The sequence below is a fragment of the Carica papaya genome, chromosome 5 (assembly GCF_054855325.1).
Source record: "Carica papaya isolate Zhongbai chromosome 5, ASM5485532v1, whole genome shotgun sequence".
Classification (NCBI taxonomy): domain Eukaryota; kingdom Viridiplantae; phylum Streptophyta; class Magnoliopsida; order Brassicales; family Caricaceae; genus Carica; species Carica papaya.
This window is the reverse complement of record NC_142313.1, coordinates 30789261-30810297: the sequence shown is the minus strand read 5'-3', so window position 1 is coordinate 30810297 and position 21037 is coordinate 30789261. Positions and strand designations below refer to the sequence as shown.

The 21037-nt window shown below is 46.6% G+C and overlaps 8 non-coding genes and 36 pseudogenes across 8 annotated transcripts; all 44 read left to right on the top strand.

Moving 5' to 3' along the window:
• Positions 1 to 168: 168 nt before the first annotated feature.
• LOC148263480 (5S ribosomal RNA) lies at positions 169 to 287 on the top strand (annotated as a pseudogene).
• A 205-nt stretch (positions 288 to 492) lies between these two features.
• Positions 493 to 611, top strand: LOC148263479 (5S ribosomal RNA; annotated as a pseudogene).
• A 204-nt stretch (positions 612 to 815) lies between these two features.
• On the top strand, positions 816 to 934 carry LOC148263478 (5S ribosomal RNA; annotated as a pseudogene).
• A 204-nt stretch (positions 935 to 1138) lies between these two features.
• LOC148263477 (5S ribosomal RNA) lies at positions 1139 to 1257 on the top strand (annotated as a pseudogene).
• Positions 1258 to 1466: 209 nt separating this feature from the next.
• Positions 1467 to 1585, top strand: LOC148263476 (5S ribosomal RNA). Its single transcript, XR_015819591.1, has one exon. It is a non-coding gene; the product is annotated as a 5S ribosomal RNA (ribosomal RNA).
• Positions 1586 to 1791: 206 nt separating this feature from the next.
• Positions 1792 to 1910, top strand: LOC148263475 (5S ribosomal RNA; annotated as a pseudogene).
• Positions 1911 to 2470: 560 nt separating this feature from the next.
• Positions 2471 to 2589, top strand: LOC148263474 (5S ribosomal RNA; annotated as a pseudogene).
• A 1317-nt stretch (positions 2590 to 3906) lies between these two features.
• LOC148263473 (5S ribosomal RNA) lies at positions 3907 to 4025 on the top strand. Its single transcript, XR_015819703.1, has one exon. It is a non-coding gene; the product is annotated as a 5S ribosomal RNA (ribosomal RNA).
• Positions 4026 to 4230: 205 nt separating this feature from the next.
• Positions 4231 to 4349, top strand: LOC148263472 (5S ribosomal RNA; annotated as a pseudogene).
• Positions 4350 to 4555: 206 nt separating this feature from the next.
• Positions 4556 to 4674, top strand: LOC148263471 (5S ribosomal RNA). Its single transcript, XR_015820233.1, has one exon. It is a non-coding gene; the product is annotated as a 5S ribosomal RNA (ribosomal RNA).
• A 561-nt stretch (positions 4675 to 5235) lies between these two features.
• On the top strand, positions 5236 to 5353 carry LOC148263470 (5S ribosomal RNA; annotated as a pseudogene).
• Positions 5354 to 5558: 205 nt separating this feature from the next.
• On the top strand, positions 5559 to 5677 carry LOC148263469 (5S ribosomal RNA; annotated as a pseudogene).
• A 560-nt stretch (positions 5678 to 6237) lies between these two features.
• Positions 6238 to 6355, top strand: LOC148263468 (5S ribosomal RNA; annotated as a pseudogene).
• A 203-nt stretch (positions 6356 to 6558) lies between these two features.
• LOC148263467 (5S ribosomal RNA) lies at positions 6559 to 6677 on the top strand (annotated as a pseudogene).
• A 209-nt stretch (positions 6678 to 6886) lies between these two features.
• Positions 6887 to 7005, top strand: LOC148263466 (5S ribosomal RNA; annotated as a pseudogene).
• Positions 7006 to 7567: 562 nt separating this feature from the next.
• LOC148263465 (5S ribosomal RNA) lies at positions 7568 to 7686 on the top strand. The gene has a single exon (XR_015820575.1). It is a non-coding gene; the product is annotated as a 5S ribosomal RNA (ribosomal RNA).
• Positions 7687 to 8242: 556 nt separating this feature from the next.
• On the top strand, positions 8243 to 8361 carry LOC148263464 (5S ribosomal RNA; annotated as a pseudogene).
• A 202-nt stretch (positions 8362 to 8563) lies between these two features.
• On the top strand, positions 8564 to 8682 carry LOC148263463 (5S ribosomal RNA). Its single transcript, XR_015820535.1, has one exon. It is a non-coding gene; the product is annotated as a 5S ribosomal RNA (ribosomal RNA).
• A 206-nt stretch (positions 8683 to 8888) lies between these two features.
• On the top strand, positions 8889 to 9007 carry LOC148263462 (5S ribosomal RNA; annotated as a pseudogene).
• Positions 9008 to 9242: 235 nt separating this feature from the next.
• LOC148263461 (5S ribosomal RNA) lies at positions 9243 to 9361 on the top strand (annotated as a pseudogene).
• Positions 9362 to 9918: 557 nt separating this feature from the next.
• Positions 9919 to 10037, top strand: LOC148263460 (5S ribosomal RNA; annotated as a pseudogene).
• Positions 10038 to 10242: 205 nt separating this feature from the next.
• On the top strand, positions 10243 to 10361 carry LOC148263459 (5S ribosomal RNA; annotated as a pseudogene).
• A 561-nt stretch (positions 10362 to 10922) lies between these two features.
• LOC148263458 (5S ribosomal RNA) lies at positions 10923 to 11039 on the top strand (annotated as a pseudogene).
• Positions 11040 to 11599: 560 nt separating this feature from the next.
• Positions 11600 to 11718, top strand: LOC148263457 (5S ribosomal RNA; annotated as a pseudogene).
• A 202-nt stretch (positions 11719 to 11920) lies between these two features.
• On the top strand, positions 11921 to 12039 carry LOC148263456 (5S ribosomal RNA; annotated as a pseudogene).
• Positions 12040 to 13387: 1348 nt separating this feature from the next.
• LOC148263455 (5S ribosomal RNA) lies at positions 13388 to 13506 on the top strand. Its single transcript, XR_015820049.1, has one exon. It is a non-coding gene; the product is annotated as a 5S ribosomal RNA (ribosomal RNA).
• A 205-nt stretch (positions 13507 to 13711) lies between these two features.
• LOC148263454 (5S ribosomal RNA) lies at positions 13712 to 13830 on the top strand. Its single transcript, XR_015819545.1, has one exon. It is a non-coding gene; the product is annotated as a 5S ribosomal RNA (ribosomal RNA).
• A 459-nt stretch (positions 13831 to 14289) lies between these two features.
• LOC148263453 (5S ribosomal RNA) lies at positions 14290 to 14407 on the top strand (annotated as a pseudogene).
• A 205-nt stretch (positions 14408 to 14612) lies between these two features.
• On the top strand, positions 14613 to 14731 carry LOC148263452 (5S ribosomal RNA; annotated as a pseudogene).
• A 205-nt stretch (positions 14732 to 14936) lies between these two features.
• On the top strand, positions 14937 to 15055 carry LOC148263451 (5S ribosomal RNA; annotated as a pseudogene).
• Positions 15056 to 15259: 204 nt separating this feature from the next.
• LOC148263450 (5S ribosomal RNA) lies at positions 15260 to 15378 on the top strand (annotated as a pseudogene).
• Positions 15379 to 15613: 235 nt separating this feature from the next.
• Positions 15614 to 15731, top strand: LOC148263449 (5S ribosomal RNA; annotated as a pseudogene).
• A 205-nt stretch (positions 15732 to 15936) lies between these two features.
• LOC148263448 (5S ribosomal RNA) lies at positions 15937 to 16055 on the top strand (annotated as a pseudogene).
• Positions 16056 to 16260: 205 nt separating this feature from the next.
• Positions 16261 to 16379, top strand: LOC148263447 (5S ribosomal RNA; annotated as a pseudogene).
• Positions 16380 to 16938: 559 nt separating this feature from the next.
• Positions 16939 to 17057, top strand: LOC148263446 (5S ribosomal RNA; annotated as a pseudogene).
• Positions 17058 to 17261: 204 nt separating this feature from the next.
• Positions 17262 to 17380, top strand: LOC148263445 (5S ribosomal RNA; annotated as a pseudogene).
• A 205-nt stretch (positions 17381 to 17585) lies between these two features.
• Positions 17586 to 17704, top strand: LOC148263444 (5S ribosomal RNA; annotated as a pseudogene).
• A 558-nt stretch (positions 17705 to 18262) lies between these two features.
• LOC148263443 (5S ribosomal RNA) lies at positions 18263 to 18380 on the top strand (annotated as a pseudogene).
• A 558-nt stretch (positions 18381 to 18938) lies between these two features.
• On the top strand, positions 18939 to 19057 carry LOC148263442 (5S ribosomal RNA; annotated as a pseudogene).
• A 235-nt stretch (positions 19058 to 19292) lies between these two features.
• On the top strand, positions 19293 to 19410 carry LOC148263441 (5S ribosomal RNA; annotated as a pseudogene).
• Positions 19411 to 19613: 203 nt separating this feature from the next.
• Positions 19614 to 19732, top strand: LOC148263440 (5S ribosomal RNA; annotated as a pseudogene).
• A 531-nt stretch (positions 19733 to 20263) lies between these two features.
• LOC148263439 (5S ribosomal RNA) lies at positions 20264 to 20382 on the top strand (annotated as a pseudogene).
• A 209-nt stretch (positions 20383 to 20591) lies between these two features.
• LOC148263438 (5S ribosomal RNA) lies at positions 20592 to 20710 on the top strand. Its single transcript, XR_015820652.1, has one exon. It is a non-coding gene; the product is annotated as a 5S ribosomal RNA (ribosomal RNA).
• Positions 20711 to 20915: 205 nt separating this feature from the next.
• On the top strand, positions 20916 to 21034 carry LOC148263437 (5S ribosomal RNA; annotated as a pseudogene).
• Positions 21035 to 21037: the final 3 nt, after the last annotated feature.

Here is a 21037-nt window from a genome sequence, read left to right as displayed (position 1 = left end):
TTTAATTATGGTCCGCAGATTTATTCGCAAATGTGAGTCACGGCGCTGTGGCATTTTACTTGATATTTGAACGAGAATGACAGGTGCAGTGCGCACGCACAAAAAAGCAAATGACGGGAGGGGGAAGAAAGGGGAATGAGTTTATGTATTAGCAGCGCAAAATTAAACAGTTGCGATAATACCAGCACTAATGCAGCGGATCCCATCAGAACTCCGCAGTTAAGTGTGCTTGGGCAAGATTAGTACTTGGATGGGTGACCTTTTGTGAAGTCCTCTTGTCACACTAGTTTCTTTTTCAGACGGGTTGTTCGACGTTACGCGCGTCTGGAACTATGGTCCGCTGGTTTATACGCAAAAGTGAGTCATGAAGCAGGGGCATTTTAGTCGATATTAGAACGAGAAGGAGAGGTGAAGTGTGAACGCACAAGGAAACAAATGATGGGAGGGGAAGAAAGGAGAAGGAGTGTATGTATTTGCAGCGCGAAATTAAACAGGTGCGATCACACCAGCACTAAAGCTCCGGATCCCATCAGAACTCTGCAGTTAAGTGTGCTTGGGCGAGAGTAGTACTCGGATGGGTGACCACTTGGGAAGCCCTCGTGTTGTACCTATTTTTTTCGGATGGGTTGTTCGACATTACGGGCGAATGGAATTATAAACCGCTGGTTCATTTGCAAAGGTGAGTCACGGTGCCGGGGCATATTACTTGATATTAGAACGAGAAAGAGAGATGCAGAGTGCACGCACAAGGAAACATATGACGGGAGGGGGAAGAAAGGAGAAGGAGTTTATGTATTTGCAGCGCAGAATTAAACGGGTGCGATCATACCAGCACTAATGCACCGGATCCCATCATAACTCTGCAGTTAAGTGTGCTTGGGCGAGAGTAGTACTCGGATGGGTGACCTCCTGGGAAGTCCTCGTGTCGCACCAGTTTTTTTTCAGACGGGTCGTTCGACGTTACGCGCGACTGGAACTATGGTCCACTGGTTTATACGCAAATGTGAGTCAAGAATCAGGGGCATTTTAATCGATATTAGAACGAGAAGGAGAAGTGCAGTGTAAACGCACAAGGAAACAAATGATGGGAGGGGGGGAGGGAAGAAGGAGTTTATGTATTTTCAGCACGAAATTAAACAGGTGCGGTCACACCAGCACAAATGCACCGGATCCCATCAGAACTCCGCAGTTAACTGTGCTTTGGCGAAAGTAGTACAATGATGGGTTACCTCCTTGGAAGTTCTCGTGTTGCACCCTTTTTCTTTTTTTCAGATGTGCCGCTCGACGTTACGCGCGACTTTAATTATGGTCCGCAGATTTATTCGCAAATGTTATTCACGGCGCTGTAGCATTTTACTTTATATTAGAACGAGAACGGGAGGTGCAGTGCGCACGCACAAGGAAACAAATGACGGGAGGGGGAAGAAAGGGGAATGAGTTTATGTATTTGCAGCGCGAAATTAAACAGGTGCGATCATACTAGCACTAATGCACCGGATCCCATCAGAACTCCGCAGTGAAGTGTGCTTAGGCGAGATTAGTACTCGGATGGGTGACCTCCTGGGAAGTCCTCGTGTCGCACCAATTTTTTTTTCAGACGGGTCGTTTGACGGTACGCGCGTCTGGAACTAGGGTCTGCTGGTTTATACGCAAATGTGAGTCAAGAAGTAGGGGCATTTTAATCGATATTAGAACGAGAATGAGAGGTGAAATGTGAACGCACAAGGAAACAAATGACGGGAGGGGGAAGAAAGGAGAAGGAGTGTATGTATTTGCAGCGCAAAATTAAAGAGGTGTGATCATACCAGCACTAAAGCCCCGGATCCCATCAAAACTCCGCAGTTAAGTGTGCTTGGGCGAGAGTAGTACTCGGATGCGGGACCACCTGGGAAGCCCTCGTGTTGCACCTATTTTTTTTCGGATGGGTTGTTCGACGTTATGCGCGAATGGAATTATAAACCGCTGGTTCATTTGTAAAGGTGAGTCACGGTGCCGGAGCATATTACTTGATATTAGAACGAGAAAGAGAGATGCAGAGTGCACGCACAAGGAAACAAATGACGGGAGGGTGGATGGGAGGAGAAAGAGTGTATGTATTTGCAGTGCAGAATGAAACATGAGGGATCATACCAGCACGAATGCAACAGATTCTATCAGAGCTCCGTAGGTAAGGGTGCTTGGGCGAGAGTAGTAATAGCATGGGTTACCTCCTGCGAAGTCCTTATATTTCAACCATTTTCTTGTGAAGTCCTCGTGCTGCACACATTTTTTTGTAGATGATTCTTTCGATGTTACGCGCGACTTGAATTATGGTACTCAGGTTAATTCACAAATGTGAGTCACGGCGCTGTAGCATTTTACTTGATATTAGAACGAGAACGGGAGGTGCAGTGCGCACGCATAAGGAAACAAATGACGGGAGGGGGAAGAAAAGAGAAGGAGTGTATGTATTTGCAGCGCGAAACTAAACAGGTGCGATCATACCAGCACTAAAGCCCCGGATCCCATCAGAACTCCGGAGTTAAGTGTGTTTGGGCGAGATTAGTACTCGGATGGTTGACCTCCTGGGTAGTCCTCGTGTCGCACAAATTTTTTTTCAGACGGGTCGTTCGACGTTACGCGCGTCTGGAACTAGGGTCCGCTGGTTTATATGCAAATGTGAGTCAATAAGCAGGGGCATTTTAATCGATATTAGAACGAGAATGATAGGTGAAGTGTTAACGCACAAGGAAACAAATGACGGGAGGGGGAAGAAAGGAGGAGTGTATGTACTTGCAGCGCAAAATTAAATAGGTGCGATCATACCAGCACTAAAGCCCCGGATCCAATCAAAACTCCGCAGTTAAGTTTACTTGGGCGAGAGTAGTACTCGGATGGGTGACCACTTGGGAATCCCTCATGTTTTACCTATTCTTTTTCGGATGGGTTGTTCGGCGTTACGCGCGAATGGAATTATAAACCGCTGGTTCATTTGCAAAGGTGAGTCACGGTGCCGGGGCATATTACTTGATATTAGAACGAGAAAGAGAGATGCAGAGTGCACGCACAAGGAAACAAATGACGGGAGGGGGGATGGGAGGAGAAAAAGTGTATGTATTTGCAGTGCAGAATGAAACATGAGGGATCATACCAGTACTAATGCAAAGGATTCTATCAGAACTCCGCAATTAAGGGTGCTTGGGCGAGAAAAGTACTCGGATGGGTGACCTCCTGCGAAGTCCTTATATTTCACCCATTTTCTTGGGAGGTCCTCGTGTTGCACCCATCTTTTTGCAGATGATTCTTTCGACGTTACGCGCTACTTGATTTATGGTGACCTCCTGGGAAGTCCTCGTGTTGCACCCATTTTTTTTCGGATGGGTCGCTCGATGTTACGCGCGAATGCAATTATAAACCGCTGGTTCATTCGCAAAGGTGAGTCACGATGCTAGGGCATTTTACTTGATATTAGAACGAGAAGGAGAGATGCAGAGTGCACGCACAAGGAAACAAATGACGGGATAGGGGATGGAGGGAGAAAGAGTGTATGTATTTGCAGTGCAGAATGAAACATGAGCGATCAAACCAGCACCAATACAACGGATTCTATCAGAACTCTGCAAGTTAAGGGTGCTTGGGCGAGAGTAGCACTAGGATGGGTGACCTCATGCGAAGTCCTTATATTTCACCTATTTTCTTAGAAAGTCCTCGTGTTGCACCCATTTTTTTGCAAATGATTCTTTCGACGTTACGCGCGACTTGAATTATGGTCCTCAGGTTTATTCGCAAATGTGAGTCACGGCACCGTAGCATTTTACTTGATATTAGAACGAGCACGGGAGGTGCAATTCGCACGCACAAGGAAACAAATGACGGGAGGGGGAAGAAAGGAGAAGGAGTTTATGTATTTGCAGCGCGGAATTAAACGGGTGCGATCATACCAGCACTAATGCACCGGATCCCATCAGAACTCCGCAGTTAAGTGTGCTTGGGCGAGAGTAGTACTCGGATGGGTGACCTCCTGGAAAGTCCTCGTGTCGCACCAATTTTTTTTTAGACAGGTCGTTCGAAGTTACGCGCGACTGGAACTAGGGTCCGCTGGTTTATACGCAAATGTGAGTCAAGAAGCAGGGGCATTTTAATCGATATTAGAACGAGAATGAGAGGTGAAGTGTGAACGCACAAGGAAACAAATGACGGGAGGGGGAAGAAAGGAGAAGGAGTGTATGTATTTGTAGCGCGAAACTAAACAGGTGCGATCATACCAGCACTAAAGCCCCGAATCCCATCAGAACTCTGCAGTTAAGTGTGCTTGGGTGAGATTAGTACTCGGATGGATGACCTCCTGGGAAGTCCTCGTGTCGCACCAATTTTTTTTTCAGACGGGTCGTTCGACGTTACGCGCGTCTGGAACTAGGGTCCGTTGGTTTATACGCAAATTTGAGTCAAGAATCAGGGGCATTTTAATCGATATTAGAACGAGAATGAGAGGTAAAGTGTGAACGCACAAGGAAACAAATGACTGGAGGGGGAAGAAAGGAGAAGGTGTGTATGTATTTGTAGCTCGAAATTAAACATGTGCGATCATACCAGCACCAAAACTCCGGATCCCATCAGAACTCCGCATTTAAGTGTGCTTGGGCGAGGGTAGTACTCGGATGGGTGACCACTTGGGAAGCCCTCGTGTTGCACCTATTTTTTTTCGGATGGGTTGTTCGACGTTACGCGCGAATGGAATTATAAACCACTGGTTCATTTGCAAAGGTGAGTCACGGTGCCAGGTCATATTACTTGATATTAGAACGAGAAAGAGAGATGCAGAGTGCACGCACAAGGAAACAAATGACGGGAGGGGGGATGGGAGGAGAAAGAGTGTATGTATTCGCTGTGCAGAATGAAACATGAGGGATCATACCAGCACTAATGCAACGGATTCTATCACAACTCCGCAGTTAAGGGTGCTTGGGAGAGAAAAGTACTCGGATGGGTGACCTCCTGCGAAGTCCTTATATTTCACCCATTTTTTTGGGAGGTCCTCGTGTTGCACCCATCTTTTTGCAGATGATTCTTTCGACGTTACGCGCGACTTGATTTATGGTCCGCAGGTTTATTCGCAAATGTGAGTCACGGCGCCGTGACATTTTACTTGATATTAGAACGAGTACGGGAGGTGCAGTGCGCACGCACAAGGAAACAAATGACGGGAGGAGGAAGAAAAGAGAAGGAGTGTATGTATTTGAAGCGCAAAATTAAACAAGTGGCATCATACCAGCACTAATGCACTGGATCCCATCAGAACTCTGCAGTTAAGTGTGCTTGGGCGAGTGTAGTACTCGGATGGGTGACCTATTGGGAAGTCCTCGTATCGCAACAATTTTTTTTCAGATGGGTCGTTCGACGTTACGCGCGACTGGAACTATGGTCCGCTGGTTAATACGCAAATGTGAGTCAATAAGCAGGGGCATTTTAATCGATATTAGAACGAGAATGAGAGGTGAAATGTTAACGCACAAGGAAACAAATGACGGGAGGGGGAAGAAAGGAGAAGGAGTGTATGTATTTGCAGTGCAAAATTAAACAGGTGCGATCATACCAGCACTAAATCCCCGGATCCCATTAGAACTCCGCAGTTAAGTGTGCTTGGGCGAGACTAGTACTCGGATGGGTGACCTCCTGGGAAGTTCTCGTGTCGCACAAATTTTTTTTCAGACGGGTCGTTCGACGTTACGCGCGACTGGAACTATGGTCCGCTGGTTTATACGCAAATGTGAGTTAAGAAGCAGGGGCATTTTAATCGATATTAGAACGAGAAGAAGAGGTGCAGTGTGAACGCATAAGGAAACAATTGATGGGAGGGGGAGGGAAGGAGAAGGAGTGTATGTATTTTCAGCACGAAATGTAACAGGTACGATCATAACAGCACTAATGCAACGGATTCTATCATAACTCCGTAGTTAAGGGTGCTTGGGCGAGAGTAGTACTAGCATGGGTTACCTCCTGCGAAGTCCTTATATTTCACCCATTTTCTTGTGAAGTCCTCGTGTTGCACCCATTTTTTTGCAGATGATTCTTTCGACGTTACGCGCGACTTGAATTATGGTCCTCAGGTTTATTCGCAAATGTGAGTCACGGCGCCGTGGCATTTTACTTGATATTAAAACGAGTACGGGAGGTGCAGTGCGCACGCACAAGGAAACAAATGACGGGAGGAGGAAGAAAAGAAAAGAAGCGTATGTATTTGATGCGCAAAATTAAACAAGTGGCATCATACCAGCACTAATGCACTGGATCCCATCAGAACTCTGCAGTTAAGTGTGCTTGGGCGAGTGTAGTACTCGGATGGGTGACCTCTTGGGAAGTCCTCGTATCGCAACAATTTTTTTTCAGACGGGTCGTTCGACGTTACGTGCAACTGGAACTATGGTCCGCTGGTTTATACGTAAATGTGAGTCAAGAATTAGGGGCATTTTAATCGGTATTAGAACGAGAAGGAGAGGTGCAGTGTGAACGCACAAGGAAACAAATGATGGGAGGGGGGAGGGAAGAAGTAGTGTATGTATTTTCAACACGAAATTAAACAGGTGCGGTCACACCAGCACAAATGCACCGGATCCCATCAGAACTTCGCAGTTAAGTGTGCTTTGGCGAAAGTAGTACAATGATGGGTTACCTCCTGGGAAGTTCTCGTGTTGCACCCATTTTCTTTTTTTCAGATGTGCCGTTCGACCTTACGCGCGACTTTAATTATGGTCCGCAGATTTATTCGCAAATGTGAGTCACGGCTCCGTGGCATTTTACTTGATATTTGAGCGAGAACGAGAGGTGCAGTGCGCACGCACAAGGAAACAAATGACGGGAGGGGGAATAAAGGAGAAGGAGTGTATGTATTTGCAACGCGAAATTAAACAGGTTCGATCATACCAGCACTAATGCACCGGATCCCATCAGAACTCCGCAGTTAAGTGTGCTTGGGCGAGAGTAGTACTCGAATGGGTTACCTCTTAGGAAGTCCTCGTGTCGCACTAATTTTTTTTTCAGACGGGTCGTTCGACGTTACGCGCGACTGGAACAAGGGTCCACTGGTTTATACGCAAATGTGAGTCAAGAAGCAGGGGCATTTTAATCGATATTAGAACGAGAAAGAGAGATACAGCGTGCACGCACAAGAAAGCAAATGACGGGAGGGGGGATGGAGGTAGAAAAAGTATATGTATTTGCAGCGCAGAATGAAACATGAGCAATCATACCAGCACCAATGCAACAGATTCTATCAGAACTCCGCAAGTTAAAGGTGCTTTGGCGAGAGTAGCACTAGGATGGGTGACTTCCTGCGAAGTCCTTATATTTCACCCATTTTCTTAGGAAGTCCTCGTGTTGCACCCATTTTTTTGCAGATGATTCTTTCGACGATACGCGCGATTTGAATTATGGTCCTCAGGTTTATTCGCAAATGTGAGTCATGGCACCGTAGAATTTTACTTGATATTAGAACGAGCACGGGAGGTGCAGTGCGCACGCACAAGGAAACAAATGACGGGAGGGGGAAGAAAGGAGAAGAAGTTTATGTATTTGCAGCACAAAATTAAACGGGTGCGATCATACCAGCACTATTGCACCGGATCCCATCAGAACTCCGCAGTTAAGTGTGTTTGGGCGAGAGTAGTACTCGGATGGGTGACCTCTGGGGAAGTCCTCGTGTCGCACCAATTTTTTTTCAGACGAGTCGTTCGATGTTACGCGCGACTGGAACTAGGGTCCGCTGGTTTATACGCAAATGTGAGTCAAGAAGCAGGGGCCTTTTAATCGATATTAGAACGAGAAGGAGAGGTGCAGTGTGAATGCACAAGGAAACAATTGATGGGAGGGGGAGGGAAGGAGAAAAAGTGTATGTATTTGCAGCGCAGAATGAAACAGGTGGGATCATACCAGCACTAATGCAACGGATTCTATCAGAACTCCGTAGGTAAGGGTGCTTGGGCGAGAGTAGTAATAGCATGGGTTACCTCCTGCGAAGTCCTTATATTTCACCCATTTTCTTGTGAAGTCCTCGTGCTGCACACATTTTTTTGTAGATGATTCTTTCGATGTTACGCGCGACTTGAATTATGGTACTCAGGTTAACTCACAAATGTGAGTCACGGCGCTGTAGCATTTTACTTGATATTAGAACGAGAACGGGAGGTGCAGCGCGCACGCATAAGGAAACAAATGACGGGAGGGGGAAGAAAAGAGGAGTGTATGTATTTGCAGCGCGAAACTAAACAGGTGCGATCATACCAGCACTAAAGCCCCGGATCCCATCAGAACTCCGCAGTTAAGTGTGTTTGGGCGAGATTAGTACTCGGATGGTTGACCTCCTGGGAAGTCCTCGTGTCGCACAAATTTTTTTTCAGACTGGTCGTTCGACGTTACGCGCGTCTGGAACTAGGTTCCGCTGGTTTATACGCAAATGTGAGTCAAGAAGCAGGGGCATTTTAATCGATATTAGAACGAGAATGAGAGGTGAAGTGTGAACGCACAAGGAAACAAATGACGGGAGGGGGAAGAAAGGAGGAGTGTATGTATTTGCAGCGCGAAATTAAAAAGGTGCGATCATAGCAGCACTAAAGCCCCGGATCCCATCAGAACTCCGCAGTTAAGTGTGCTTGGGCGAGAGTAGTACTCGGATGGGGGACCACCTGGGAAGCCCTCGTGTTGCACTTATTTTTTTTCGGATGGGTTGTTCGACGTTACGCGCGAATGGAATTATAAACTGCTGGTTCATTTGCAAAGGTGAGTCACGGTGCCGGAGCATATTACTTGATATTAGAACGAGAAAGAGAGATGCAGAGTGCACGCACAAGGAAACAAATGATGGGAGGGTGGATGGGAGGAGAAAGAGTGTATGTATTTGCAGTGTAGAATGAAACATGAGGGATCATACCAGCACTAATGCAACGGATTCTATCAGAACTCTGCAGTTAAGGGTGCTTGGGTGAGAGAAGTACTCGGATGGGTGACCTCCTGCGAAGTCCTTATATTTCACCCATTTTCTTGGGAGGTCCTCGTGTTGCACCCATCTTTTTGCAGATGATTCTTTCGACGTTACGCGCGACTTGATTTATGGTCCGCAGGTTTATTCGCAAATGTGAGTCACGGCGCCGTGGTATTTTACTTGATATTAGAACGAGTACGGGAGGTGCAATGTGCACGCACAAGGAAACAAATGACAGGAGGAGGAAGAAAAGAGAAGGAGTGTATGTATTTGAAACGCAAAATTAAACAAGTGCGATCATACCAGCACTAATGCACTGGATCCCATCAGAACTCTGCAATTAAGCGTGCTTGGGCGATAGTGGCACTCGGATGGATGACCTCTTGGGAAGTCCTCGTATCGCAACAATTTTTTTTCAGATGGGTCGTTCGACGTTACGCGCGACATGAACTATGGTCCGCTAGTTTATACGCAAATGTGAGTCAAGAAGTTGCGGCATTTTAATCGATATTAGAACGAGAAGGAGAGGTGCAGTGTGAACACACAAGGAAACAATTGATGGGAGGGGGAGGGAAGGAGAAGGAGTGTATGTATTTTCAGCACGAAATGAAACAGGTACGATCATACCAGCACTAATGCAACAGATTCTATCAGAACTCCGTAGGTAAGGGTGCTTGGGCGAGAGTAGTACTAGCATGGGTTACCTCCTGCGAAGTCCTTATATTTCACCCATTTTCTTGTGAAGTCCTCGTGTTGCACCCATTTTTTTGCAGATGATTCTTTCGATGTTACGCGCGACTTGAATTATGGTCCTCAGGTTTATTCGCAAATGTGAGTCACGGCGCCGTGGCATTTTACTTGATATTAGAACGAGAACGGGAGGTGCAGTGCGCACGCACAAGGAAACAAATGACGGGAGGGAAGAAAGGTGAATGAGTTTATCTATTTGTAGCGCAAAATTAAAAGGGTGCGATCATACCAGCACTATTGCACCGGATCCCATCAGAACTACGCAGTTAAGTGTGCTTGGGCGAGATTAGTACTCGAATGGGTGACCTCCTGGGAAGTCCTCGTGTCGCACCAATTTTTTTTCAGACTGGTCGTTCGACGTTACCCGCGTCTGGAACTAGGGTATGCTCTTTTATACGCAAATGTGAGTCAATAAGCAGAAGCATTTTAATCGATATTAGAACGAGAATGAGAGGTGAAGTGTGAACGCACAAGGAAACAAATGACGGGAGGGGGAAGAAAGGAGAAGGAGTGTATGTATTTGCAGCGCAAAATTAAACAGGTGCGATCATACCAGCACTAAAGCCCCGGATCCCATCAAAACTCCGCAGTTAAGTGTGCTTGGGCGAGAGTAGTACTCGGATGCGGGACCACCTGGGAAGCCCTCGTGTTGCACCTATTTTTTTTCGGATGGGTTGTTCGACGTTATGCGCGAATGGAATTATAAACCGCTGGTTCATTTGTAAAGGTGAGTCACGGTGCCGGAGCATATTACTTGATATTAGAATGAGAAAGAGAGATGCAGAGTGCACGCACAAGGAAACAAATGACGGGAGGGTGGATGGGAGGAGAAAGAGTGTATGTATTTGCAGTGCAGAATGAAACATGAGGGATCATACCAGCACGAATGCAACGGATTCTATCAGAACTCTGCAGTTAAGGGTGCTTGGGCGAGAAAAGTACTCGGATGGGTGACCTCCTGCGAAGTCCTTATATTTCACCCATTCTCTTGGGAGGTCCTCGTGTTGCACCCATCTTTTTGTAGATGATTCTTTCGACGTTACGCGCGACTTGATTTATGGTCCGCAGGTTTATTCGCAAATGTGAGTCACGGCGCCGTGGCATTTTACTTGATATTAGAACGAGTACGGGAGGTGCAGTGCGCACGCACAAGGAAACAAATGACAGGAGGAGGAAGAAAAGAGAAGGAGTGTATGTATTTGAAACGCAAAATTAAACAAGTGGCATCATACCAGCACTAATGCACTGGATCCCATCAGAACTCTACAATTAAGCGTGCTTGGGCGAGATAGTACTCGGATGGATGACCTCTTGGGAAGTCCTCGTATCGCAACAATTTTTTTTCAGATGGGTCGTTCGACGTTACGCGCGACATGAACTATGGTCCGCTGGTTTATACGCAAATATGAGTCAAGAAGCAGGGGCATTTTAATCGATGTTAGAACGACAAGGAGAGGTGCAGTGTGAACACAAAAGGAAACAATTGATGGGAGGGGGGAGGGAAGGAGAAGGAGTGTGTGTATTTTCGGCACGAAATGAAACAAGTGCGATAATACCAGCACTAATGCAGCGGATTCTATCAGAACTCCATAGGTAAGGGTGCTTCGGCGAGAGTAGTACTAGCATGGGTTACCTCCTGCGAAGTTCTTATATTTCACTCATTTTCTTGTGAAGTCCTCGTGTTGCACCCATTTTTTTGCAGATGATTCTTTCGACGTTACGCGCGACTTGAATTATGGTTCTCAGGTTTATACGCAAATGTTATTCACGGCGCTGTAGCATTTTACTTTATATTAGAACGAGAACGGGAGGTGCAGTGCACACGCACAAGGAAACAAATGACGGGAGGGGGAAGAAAGGGGAATGAGTTTATGTATTTGCAGCGCGAAATTAAACAGGTACGATCATACCAGCACTAATGCACCGGATCCCATCAGAACTCCGCAGTGAAGTGTGTTTGGGCGAGATTAGTACTCGGATGGGTGACCTCCTGGGAAGTCCTCGTGTCGCACCAATTTTTTTTCAGACGGGTCGTTCGACGTTACGCGCGTCTGGAACTTGAGTCCGCTGGTTTATACGCAAATGTGAGTCAAGAAGCAGGGGCATTTTAATCGATATTAGAACGAGAATGAGAGGTGAAGTGTGAACGCACAAGGAAACAAATGACGGGAGGGGGAAGAAAGGAGGAGTGTATGTATTTGCAGCGCAAAATTAAAGAGGTGTGATCATACCAGCACTAAAGCCCCGGATCCCATCAAAACTCCGCAGTTAAGTGTGCTTGGGCGAGAGTAGTACTCGGATGCGAGACCACCTGGGAAGCCCTCGTGTTGCACCTATTTTTTTCGGATGGGTTGTTCGACGTTATGCGCGAATGGAATTATAAACCGCTGGTTCATTTATAAAGGTGAGTCACGGTGCCGGAGGATATTACTTGATATTAGAACGAGAAAGAGAGATGCAGAGTGCACGCACAAGGAAACAAATGACGGGAGGGTGGATGGGAGGAGAAATAGTGTATGTATTTGCAGTGCAGAATGAAACATGAGGGATCATACCAGCACTAATGCAACGGATTCTATCAGAACTCCGTAGGTAAGGGTGCTTAAGCGAGAGTAGGACTAGCATGGGTTACCTCCTGCGAAGTCCTTATATTTCACCAATTTATTTGTGAAGTCCTCGTGTCGTACCAATTTTTTTTCAGACGGGTCGTTCGACGTTACGCGCGTCTGGAACTTGAGTCCGCTGGTTTATACGCAAATGTGAGTCAAGAAGCAGGGGCATTTTAATCGATATTAGAACGAGAAGGAGAGGTGCAGTGTGAACGCACAAGGAAACAATTGATGGGAGGGGGAGGGAAGGAGAATGAGTGTATGTATTTTCAGCACTAAATGAAACAGGTGCGATCATACCAGCACTAATGCAACGGATTCTATCAGAACTCCGTAGGTAAGAGTGCTTGAGCGAGAGTAGTACTAGCATGGGTTACCTCCTGCGAAGTCCTTATATTTCACCAATTTATTTGTGAAGTCCTCGTGTCGCACCAATTTTTTTTCAGACGGGTCGTTCGACGTTACGCGCGTCTGGAACTTGAGTCCGCTGGTTTATACGCAAATGTGAGTCAAGAAGCAGGGGCATTTTAATCGATATTAGAACGAGAAGGAGAGGTGAAGTGTGAACGCACAAGGAAACAAATGACGGGAGGAGGGATGGAGGGAAAAAAAGTGTATGTATTTGCAGCGCAGAATGAAACATGAGCAATCATACCAGCACCAATGCAACGGAGGGATGGAGGGAAAAAAAGTGTATGTATTTGCAGCGCAGAATGAAACATGAGCAATCATACCAGCACCAATGCAACGGATTCTATCAGAACTCCGCAAGTTAAGGGTGCTTGGGCGAGAGTAGCACTAGGATGGGTGACCTCCTGCAAAGTCCTTATATTTCACCAATTTTCTTAGGAAATCCTGGTGTTGCACCCATTTTTTTGCAGATGATTCTTTCGACGATACTCGCGACTTGAATTATGGTCCTCAGGTTTATTCGCAAATGTGAGTCACGGCACCGTCACATTTTACTTGATATTAGAACGAGCACGGGAGGTGCAGTGCGCACGCACAAGGAAACAAATGACGGGAGGGGGAAGAAAGGAGAAGGAGTTTATGTATTTGCAGCGCGGAATTAAACGGGTGCGATAATACCAGCACTAATGCACCGGATCCCATTAGAACTCCGCAGTTAAGTGTGCTTGGGCGAGAGTAGTACTCGGATGGGTGACCTCCTGGGAAGTCCTTGTGTCGCACCAATTTTTTTTCAGACTGGTCGTTCGACGTTACGCGCGTCTGGAACTAGGGTCCGCTGGTTTATACGCAAATGTGAGTCAAGAAGCAGGGGCATTTTAATCGATATTAGAACGAGAATGAGAGGTGAAGTGTGAACGCACAAGGAAACAAATGACGGGAGGGGAAAGAAAGGAGAAGGAGTGTATGTATTTGCAGCGCGAATTTAAACAGGTGTGATCATACCAGCACTAAAGCCCCGGATCCCATCAGAACTCCGCAGTTAAGTGTGCTTGGGCGAGAGTAGTACTCGGATGGGTGACCACTTGGGAAGCCCTTGTGTTGCACCTATTTTTTTTCGGATGGGTTGTTCAACGTTACGCGCAAATTGAATTTTAAACCGGAGGAGGGATGGAGGGAAAAATAGTGTATGTATTTGCATCGCAGAATGAAACATGAGCAATCATACCAGCACCAATGCAACGGATTCTATCAGAACTCCGCATGTTAAGGGTGCTTGGGCGAGAGTAGCACTAGGATGGGTGACCTCCTGCAAAGTCCTTATATTTCACCAATTTTCTTAGGAAATCCTGGTGTTGCACCCATTTTTTTGCAGATGATTCTTTCGACGATACTCGCGACTTGAATTATGGTCCTCAGGTTTATTCGCAAATGTGAGTCACGGCACCGTCGCATTTTACTTGATATTAGAACGAGCACGGGAGGTGCAGTGCGCACGCACAAGGAAACAAATGACGGGAGGGGGAAGAAAGGAGAAGGAGTGTATGTATTTGCAGCACGAAACTAAACAGGTGCGATCATACCAGCACTAAAGCCCCAGGTCCCATCAGAACTCCGCAGTTAATTGTGCTTGGCGAGATTAGTACTCGGATGGTTGACCTCCTGGGAAGTCCTCGTGTCGCACCAATTTTTTTTCAGACGGGTCGTTCGACATTACGCGCGTCTAGAACTAGGGTCCGCTGGTTTATACGCAAATGTGAGTCAAGAAGCAGGGGCATTTAAATCGATATTAGAACGAGAATGAAAGGTGAAGTGTGAACGCACAAGGAAACAAATGACGGGAGGGGGAAGAAAAGAGAAGGAGTGTATGTATTTGCAGCGCGAAATTAAACAGGTGCTATCATACTAGCACTAAAGCTCCAGATCCAATCAGAACTCCGCAGTTAAGTGTGCTTGGGCGAGAGTAGTACTCGGATGGGTGACCACCTGGTAAGCCCTCGTGTTGCACCTATTTTTTTTCGGATGGGTTGTTCGACGTTACGCGAGAATGGAATTATAAACCGCTGGTTCATTTGCAAAGGTGAGTCACGGTGCCGGGGCATATTACTTGATATTAGAACGAGAAAGAGAGATGCAGAGCGCACGCACAAGGAAACATATGACGGGAGGGGAAAGAAAGGAGAAAGAGTTTATGTATTTGCAGCGCGGAATTAAACGGATGCGATCGTACCAGCTCTAATGCACCGGATCCCATCAGAACTCCGCAGTGAAGTTTGCTTGGGCGAGATTAGTACTCGGATGGGTGACCTCCTAGGAAGTCCTCGTGTCGCACCAATTTTTTTCAGACGGGTCATTCGACGTTACGGGCGACTGGAACTAGGGTCCGCTGGTTTATACGCAAATGTGAGTCAAGAAGCAGGGGCATTTTAATCGATATTAGAACGAGAAGGAGAGGTGCAGTGTGACCGCACAAGGAAACAATTGATGGGAGGGGGAGGGAAGGAGAAGGAGTGTATGTATTTTGAGCACGAAATGAAACAGGTGCGATCATACCAGCACTAATGCAACGGATTCTATCAGAACTCCGTAGGTAAGGGTGCTTGGGTGAGAGTAGTACTAGCATGGGTTACCTCATGCGAAGTCCTTATATTTCACCCATTTTCTTGTGAAATCCTCGTGTCGCACCAATGTTTTTTCAGACGGGTCGTTCGACGTTACGCGTGTCTGGAACTAGGGTCCGCTGGTTTATACGCAAATGTGAGTCAAGAAGCAGGGGCATTTTAATCGATATTAGAACGAGAATGAGAGGTGAAGTGTGAACGCACAAGGAAACAAATGACGGGAGGGGGAAGAAAGGAGAAGGAGTGTATGTATTTGCAGCGCGAAACTAAACAGGTGCGATCATACCAGCACTAAAGCCCCAGGTCCCATCAGAACTCCGCAGTTAAGTGTGCTTGGCGAGATTAGTACTCGGATGGTTGACCTCCTGGGAAGTCCTCGTGTCGCACCAATTTTTTTTCAGACGGGTCGTTCGACATTACGCGCGTCTAGAACTAGGGTCCGCTGGTTTATACGCAAATGTGAGTCAAGAAGCAGGGGCATTTAAATCGATATTAGAACGAGAATGAAAGGTGAAGTGTGAACGCACAAGGAAACAAATGACGGGAGGGGGAAGAAAAGAGAAGGAGTGTATGTATTTACAGCGCGAAATTAAACAGGTGCTATCATACTAGCACTAAAGCTCCAGATCCAATCAGAACTCCGCAGTTAAGTGTGCTTGGGCGAGAGTAGTACTCGGATGGGTGACCACCTGGTAAGCCCTCGTGTTGCACCTATTTTTTTTCGGATGGGTTGTTCGACGTTACGCGAGAATGGAATTATAAACCGCTGGTTCATTTGCAAAGGTGAGTCACGGTGCCGGGGCATATTACTTGATATTAGAACGAGAAAGAGAGATGCAGAGCGCACGCACAAGGAAACATATGACGGGAGGGGGAAGAAAGGAGAAAGAGTTTATGTATTTGCAGCGCGGAATTAAACGGATGCGATCGTACCACCACTAATGCACCGGATCCCATCATAACTCCGCAGTTAAGTGTGCTTGGGCGAGAGTAGTACTCGGATGGGTGACCTCTTGGGAAGTCCTCGTGTTGCACCAATTTTTTTTCAGACGGGTCGTTCGACGTTACGCGCGACTGGAACTGGGATCCGCTGGTTTATACGCAAATGTGAGTCAAGAAGCAGGGGCATTTTAATCGATATTAGAACGAGAAGGAGAGGTGCAGTGTGAACGCAGAAGGAAACAATTGATGGGAGGGGGAGGGAAGGAGAAGGAGTATATGTATTTTCAGCACGAAATGAAACAGGTGCGATCATACCAGCACTAATGCAACGGATTCTATCAGAACTCCGTAGGTAAGGGTGCTTGGGCGAGAGTAGTACTAGCATGGGTTACCTCCTGCGAAGTCGTTATATTTCACCCATTTTCTTGTGAAGTCCTCGTGTTGCACCCATTTTTTTGCATATGATTCTTTCGACGTTACGCGCGACTTGAATTATGGTCCTCAGATTTATTCACAAATGTGAGTCACGGCGATGTAGCATTTTACTTGATATTAGAACGAGAACGGGAGGTGCAGTGCGCACGCACAAGGAAACAAATGACGGGAGGAGGAAGAAAGGGGAATGAGTTTATGTATTTGCAGCGCGAAATTAAACAGGTGCGATCATACCAGCTCTAATGCACCGGATCCCATCAGAACTCCGCAGTGAAGTTTGCTTGGGCGAGATTAGTACTCAGATGGGTGACCTCCTAGGAAGTCCTCGTGTCGCACCAATTTTTTTCAGACGGGTCATTCGACATTACGGGCGACTGGAACTAGGGTCCGCTGGTTTATACGCAAATGTGAGTCAAGAAGCAGGGGCATTTAAATCGATATTAGAACGAGAATGAAAGGTGAAGTGTGAACGCACAAGGAAACAAATGACGGGAGGGGGAAGAAAAGAGAAGGAGTGTATGTATTTGCAGCGCGAAATTAAACAGGTGCTATCATACTAGCACTAAAGCTCCAGATCCAATCAGAACTCCGCAGTTAAGTGTGCTTGGGCGAGAGTAGTACTCGGATGGGTGACCACCTGGTAAGCCCTCGTGTTGCACCAATTTTTTTTCGGATGGGTTGTTCGACGTTACGCGAGAATGGAATTATAAATCGCTGGTTCATTTGCAAAGGTGAGTCACGGTGCCGGGGCATATTACTTGATATTAGAACGAGAAAGAGAGATGCAGAGCGCACGCACAAGGAAACATATGACGGGAGGGGGAAGAAAGGAGAAAGAGTTTATGTATTTGCAGCGCGGAATTAAACGGATGCGATCGTACCAGCTCTAATGCACCGGATCCCATCAGAACTCCGCAGTGAAGTTTGCTTGGGCGAGATTAGTACTCGGATGGGTGACCTCCTAGGAAGTCCTCGTGTCGCACCAATTTTTTTCAGACGGGTCATTCGACGTTACGGGCGACTGGAACTAGGGTCCGCTGGTTTATACGCAAATGTGAGTCAAGAAGAAGGGGCATTTTAATCGATATTAGAACGAGAAGGAGAGGTGCAGTGTGACCGCACAAGGAAACAATTGATGGGAGGGGGAGGGAAGGAGAAGGAGTGTATGTATTTTCAGCACCAAATGAAACAGGTGCGATCATACCAGCACTAATGCAACGGATTCTATCAGAACTCCGTAGGTAAGGGTGCTTGAGCGAGAGTAGTACTAGCATGGGTTACCTCCTGCGAAGTCCTTATATTTCACCAATTTATTTGTGAAGTCCTCGTGTCGCACCAATTTTTTTTCAGACGGGTCGTTCGACATTACGCGCGTCTGGAACTTGAGTCCGCTGGTTTATACGCAAATGTGAATCAAGAAGCAGGGGCATTTTAATCGATATTAGAACGAGAATGAGAGGTGAAGTGTGAACGCACAAGGAAACAAATGACGGGAGGGGGAAGAAAGGAGAAGGAGTGTATGTATTTGCAGCGCGAAACTAAACAGGTGCGATCATACCAGCACTAAAGCCCCAGGTCCCATCAGAACTCCGCAGTTAAGTGTGCTTGGCGAGATTAGTACTCGGATGGTTGACCTCCTGGGAAGTCCTCGTGTCGCACCAATTTTTTTTCAGACGGGTCGTTCGACATTACGGGCGACTGGAACTAGGGTCCGCTGGTTTATACGCAAATGTGAGTCAAGAAGCAGAGGCATTTTAATCGATATTAGAACGAGAAGGAGAGGTGCTGTGTGAACGCACAAGGAAACAATTGATGGGAGGGGGAGGGAAGGAGAAGGAGTGTATGTATTTTGAGCACGAAATGAAACAGATGCGATCATACCAGCACAAATGCAACGGATTCTATCAAAACTCCGTAGGTAAGGGTGCTTGGGCGAGAGTAGTACTAGCATGGGTTAACTCCTGCGAAGTCCTTATATTTCACCCATTTTCTTGTGAAGTCCTCGTGTTGCACCCATTTTTTTGCAGATGATTCTTTCGACGTTACGCGCGACTTGAATTATGGTCCTAAGGTTTATTCGCAAATGTGAGTCAGACGCTGTAGAATTTTACTTGATATTAGAATGAGAACGGGAGGTGCAGTGCGCACGCACATGGAAACAAATGACGGGAGGGGGAAGAAAGGGGAATGAGTTTATGTATTTGCAGCGCAAAATTAAACAAGTGCGATCATACCAGCACTAATACACCGGATCCCATCAGAACTCCGCAGTTATGTGTGCTCGGGCGAGATTAGTGCTCAGATGGGTGACCTCCTGCGAAGTCCTTATATTTCACCCATTTTCTTGGGAGGTCCTCGTGTTGCACCCATCTTTTTGCAGATGATTCTTTCGACGTTACGCGCGACATGATTATAGTCCGCAGGTTTATTCGCAAATGTGAGTCACGGCACCGTGGCATTTTACTTGATATTAGAACGAGTACGAGAGGTGCATTGCGCACCTACAAGGGAACAAATGACGGGAGGATGAGGAAAAGAGATGGAGTGTATGTATTTGAAGCGCAAAATTAAACAAGTGGCATCATACCAGCACTAATGAACTGGATCCCATCAGAACTCTGCAGTCAAGTGTGCTTGGGCGAGAGTAGTGCTCGGATGGGTGACCTCTTGGGAAGTCCTCGTATTGCAACAATTTTTTTTCAGATGGGTCATTCGACGTTACGCGCGACTGGAACTATGGTCCGCTGGTTTATACGCAAATGTGAGTCAAGAAAAAAGGGCATTTTAATCGATATTAGAACGAGAAAAAGAGGTGCACTGTGAACGCACAAGGAAACAAATGATGGGAGGGGGGAGGGAAGAAGGAGTGTATGTATTTTCAGCACGAAATTAAACAGGTGCGGTAACACCAGCACAAATGCACCGGATCCCTTCAGAACTCCACAGTTAAGTGTGCTTTGGCGAAAGTAGTACAATGATGGGTTACCTTTTGGAAAGTTCTCGTGTTGCACCCATTTTCTTTTTTTCAGATGTGCCGTTCGACGTTACGTGCGACTTTAATTATGGTCCGCAGATTTATTCGTAAATGTGAGTCACGGCGCCGTGGTATTTTACTTGATATTTGAACGAGAACGGGAGGTGCAGTGCGCACGCACAAGGAAACAAATGACGGGAGGAGGAAGAAAAGAGAAGAAGTGTATGTATTTGAAGCGCAAAATTAAACAAGTGGCATCATACCAGCACTAATGCATTGGATCCCATCAGAATTCTGCAGTTAACTATGCTTGGGCGAGAGTAGTGCTCGGATGGGTGACCTCTTGGGAAGTCCTCGTATCGCAACAATTTTTTTTCAGATGGGTCGTTCGACATTACGCGCGACTGGAACTATGGTCCGCTGGTTTATACGCAAATGTGAGTCAAGAATTAGGGGCATTTTAATCGATATTAGAACGAGAATGAGAGGTGCAGTGTGAACGCACAAGGAAACAAATGATGGGAGGGGGAAGGGAAGAAGGAGTGTATGTATTTTCAGCACGAAATTAAACAGGTGCGGTCACACCAGCACAAATGCACCGGATCCCATCAGAACTCCGCAGTTAAGTGTGCTTTGGCGAAAGTAGTACAATGATGGGTTACCTTATGGGAAGTTCTCGTGTTGCACCCATTTTTATTTTTTCAGATGTGCCGTTCGACGTTATGCGCGACTTTAATTATGGTCCGCAGATTTATTCGCAAATGTGAGTCACGGCGCCGTGGCATTTTACTTGATATTTGAACGAGAACGAGAGGTGCAGTGCGCACGCACAAGGAAACAAATGACGGGAGGGGGAAGAAAGGGGAATGAGTTTATGTATTTGCAGCGCGAAATTAAATAGGTGCGATCATACCAGCACTAATGCACCGGATCCCATCAGAACTCCGCAGTGAAGTGTGCTTGGGCGAGATTAGTACTCGGATAGGTGACCTCCTGGGAAGTCCTCGTGTCGCACCAATTTTTTTTCAGACGGGTCGTTTGACGTTACGCGCGTTTGGAACTAGTGTCCGCTGGTTTATACGCAAATGTGAGTCAAGAAGCAGGGGTATTTTAATCGATATTAGAACGAGAATGAGAGGTGAAGTGTGAACGCACAAGGAAACAAATGACGGGAGGGGGAAGAAAGGAGAAGGATTGTATGTATTTGCAGCACGAAATTAAACAGGTTCGATCATACCAGCACTAATACAACGGATTCTATCAGAACTCCGCAGTTAAGTGTGCTTGGGCGAGAGTAGCACTCGGATGGGTGACCACTTGGGAAGCCCTTGTGTTGCACCTATTT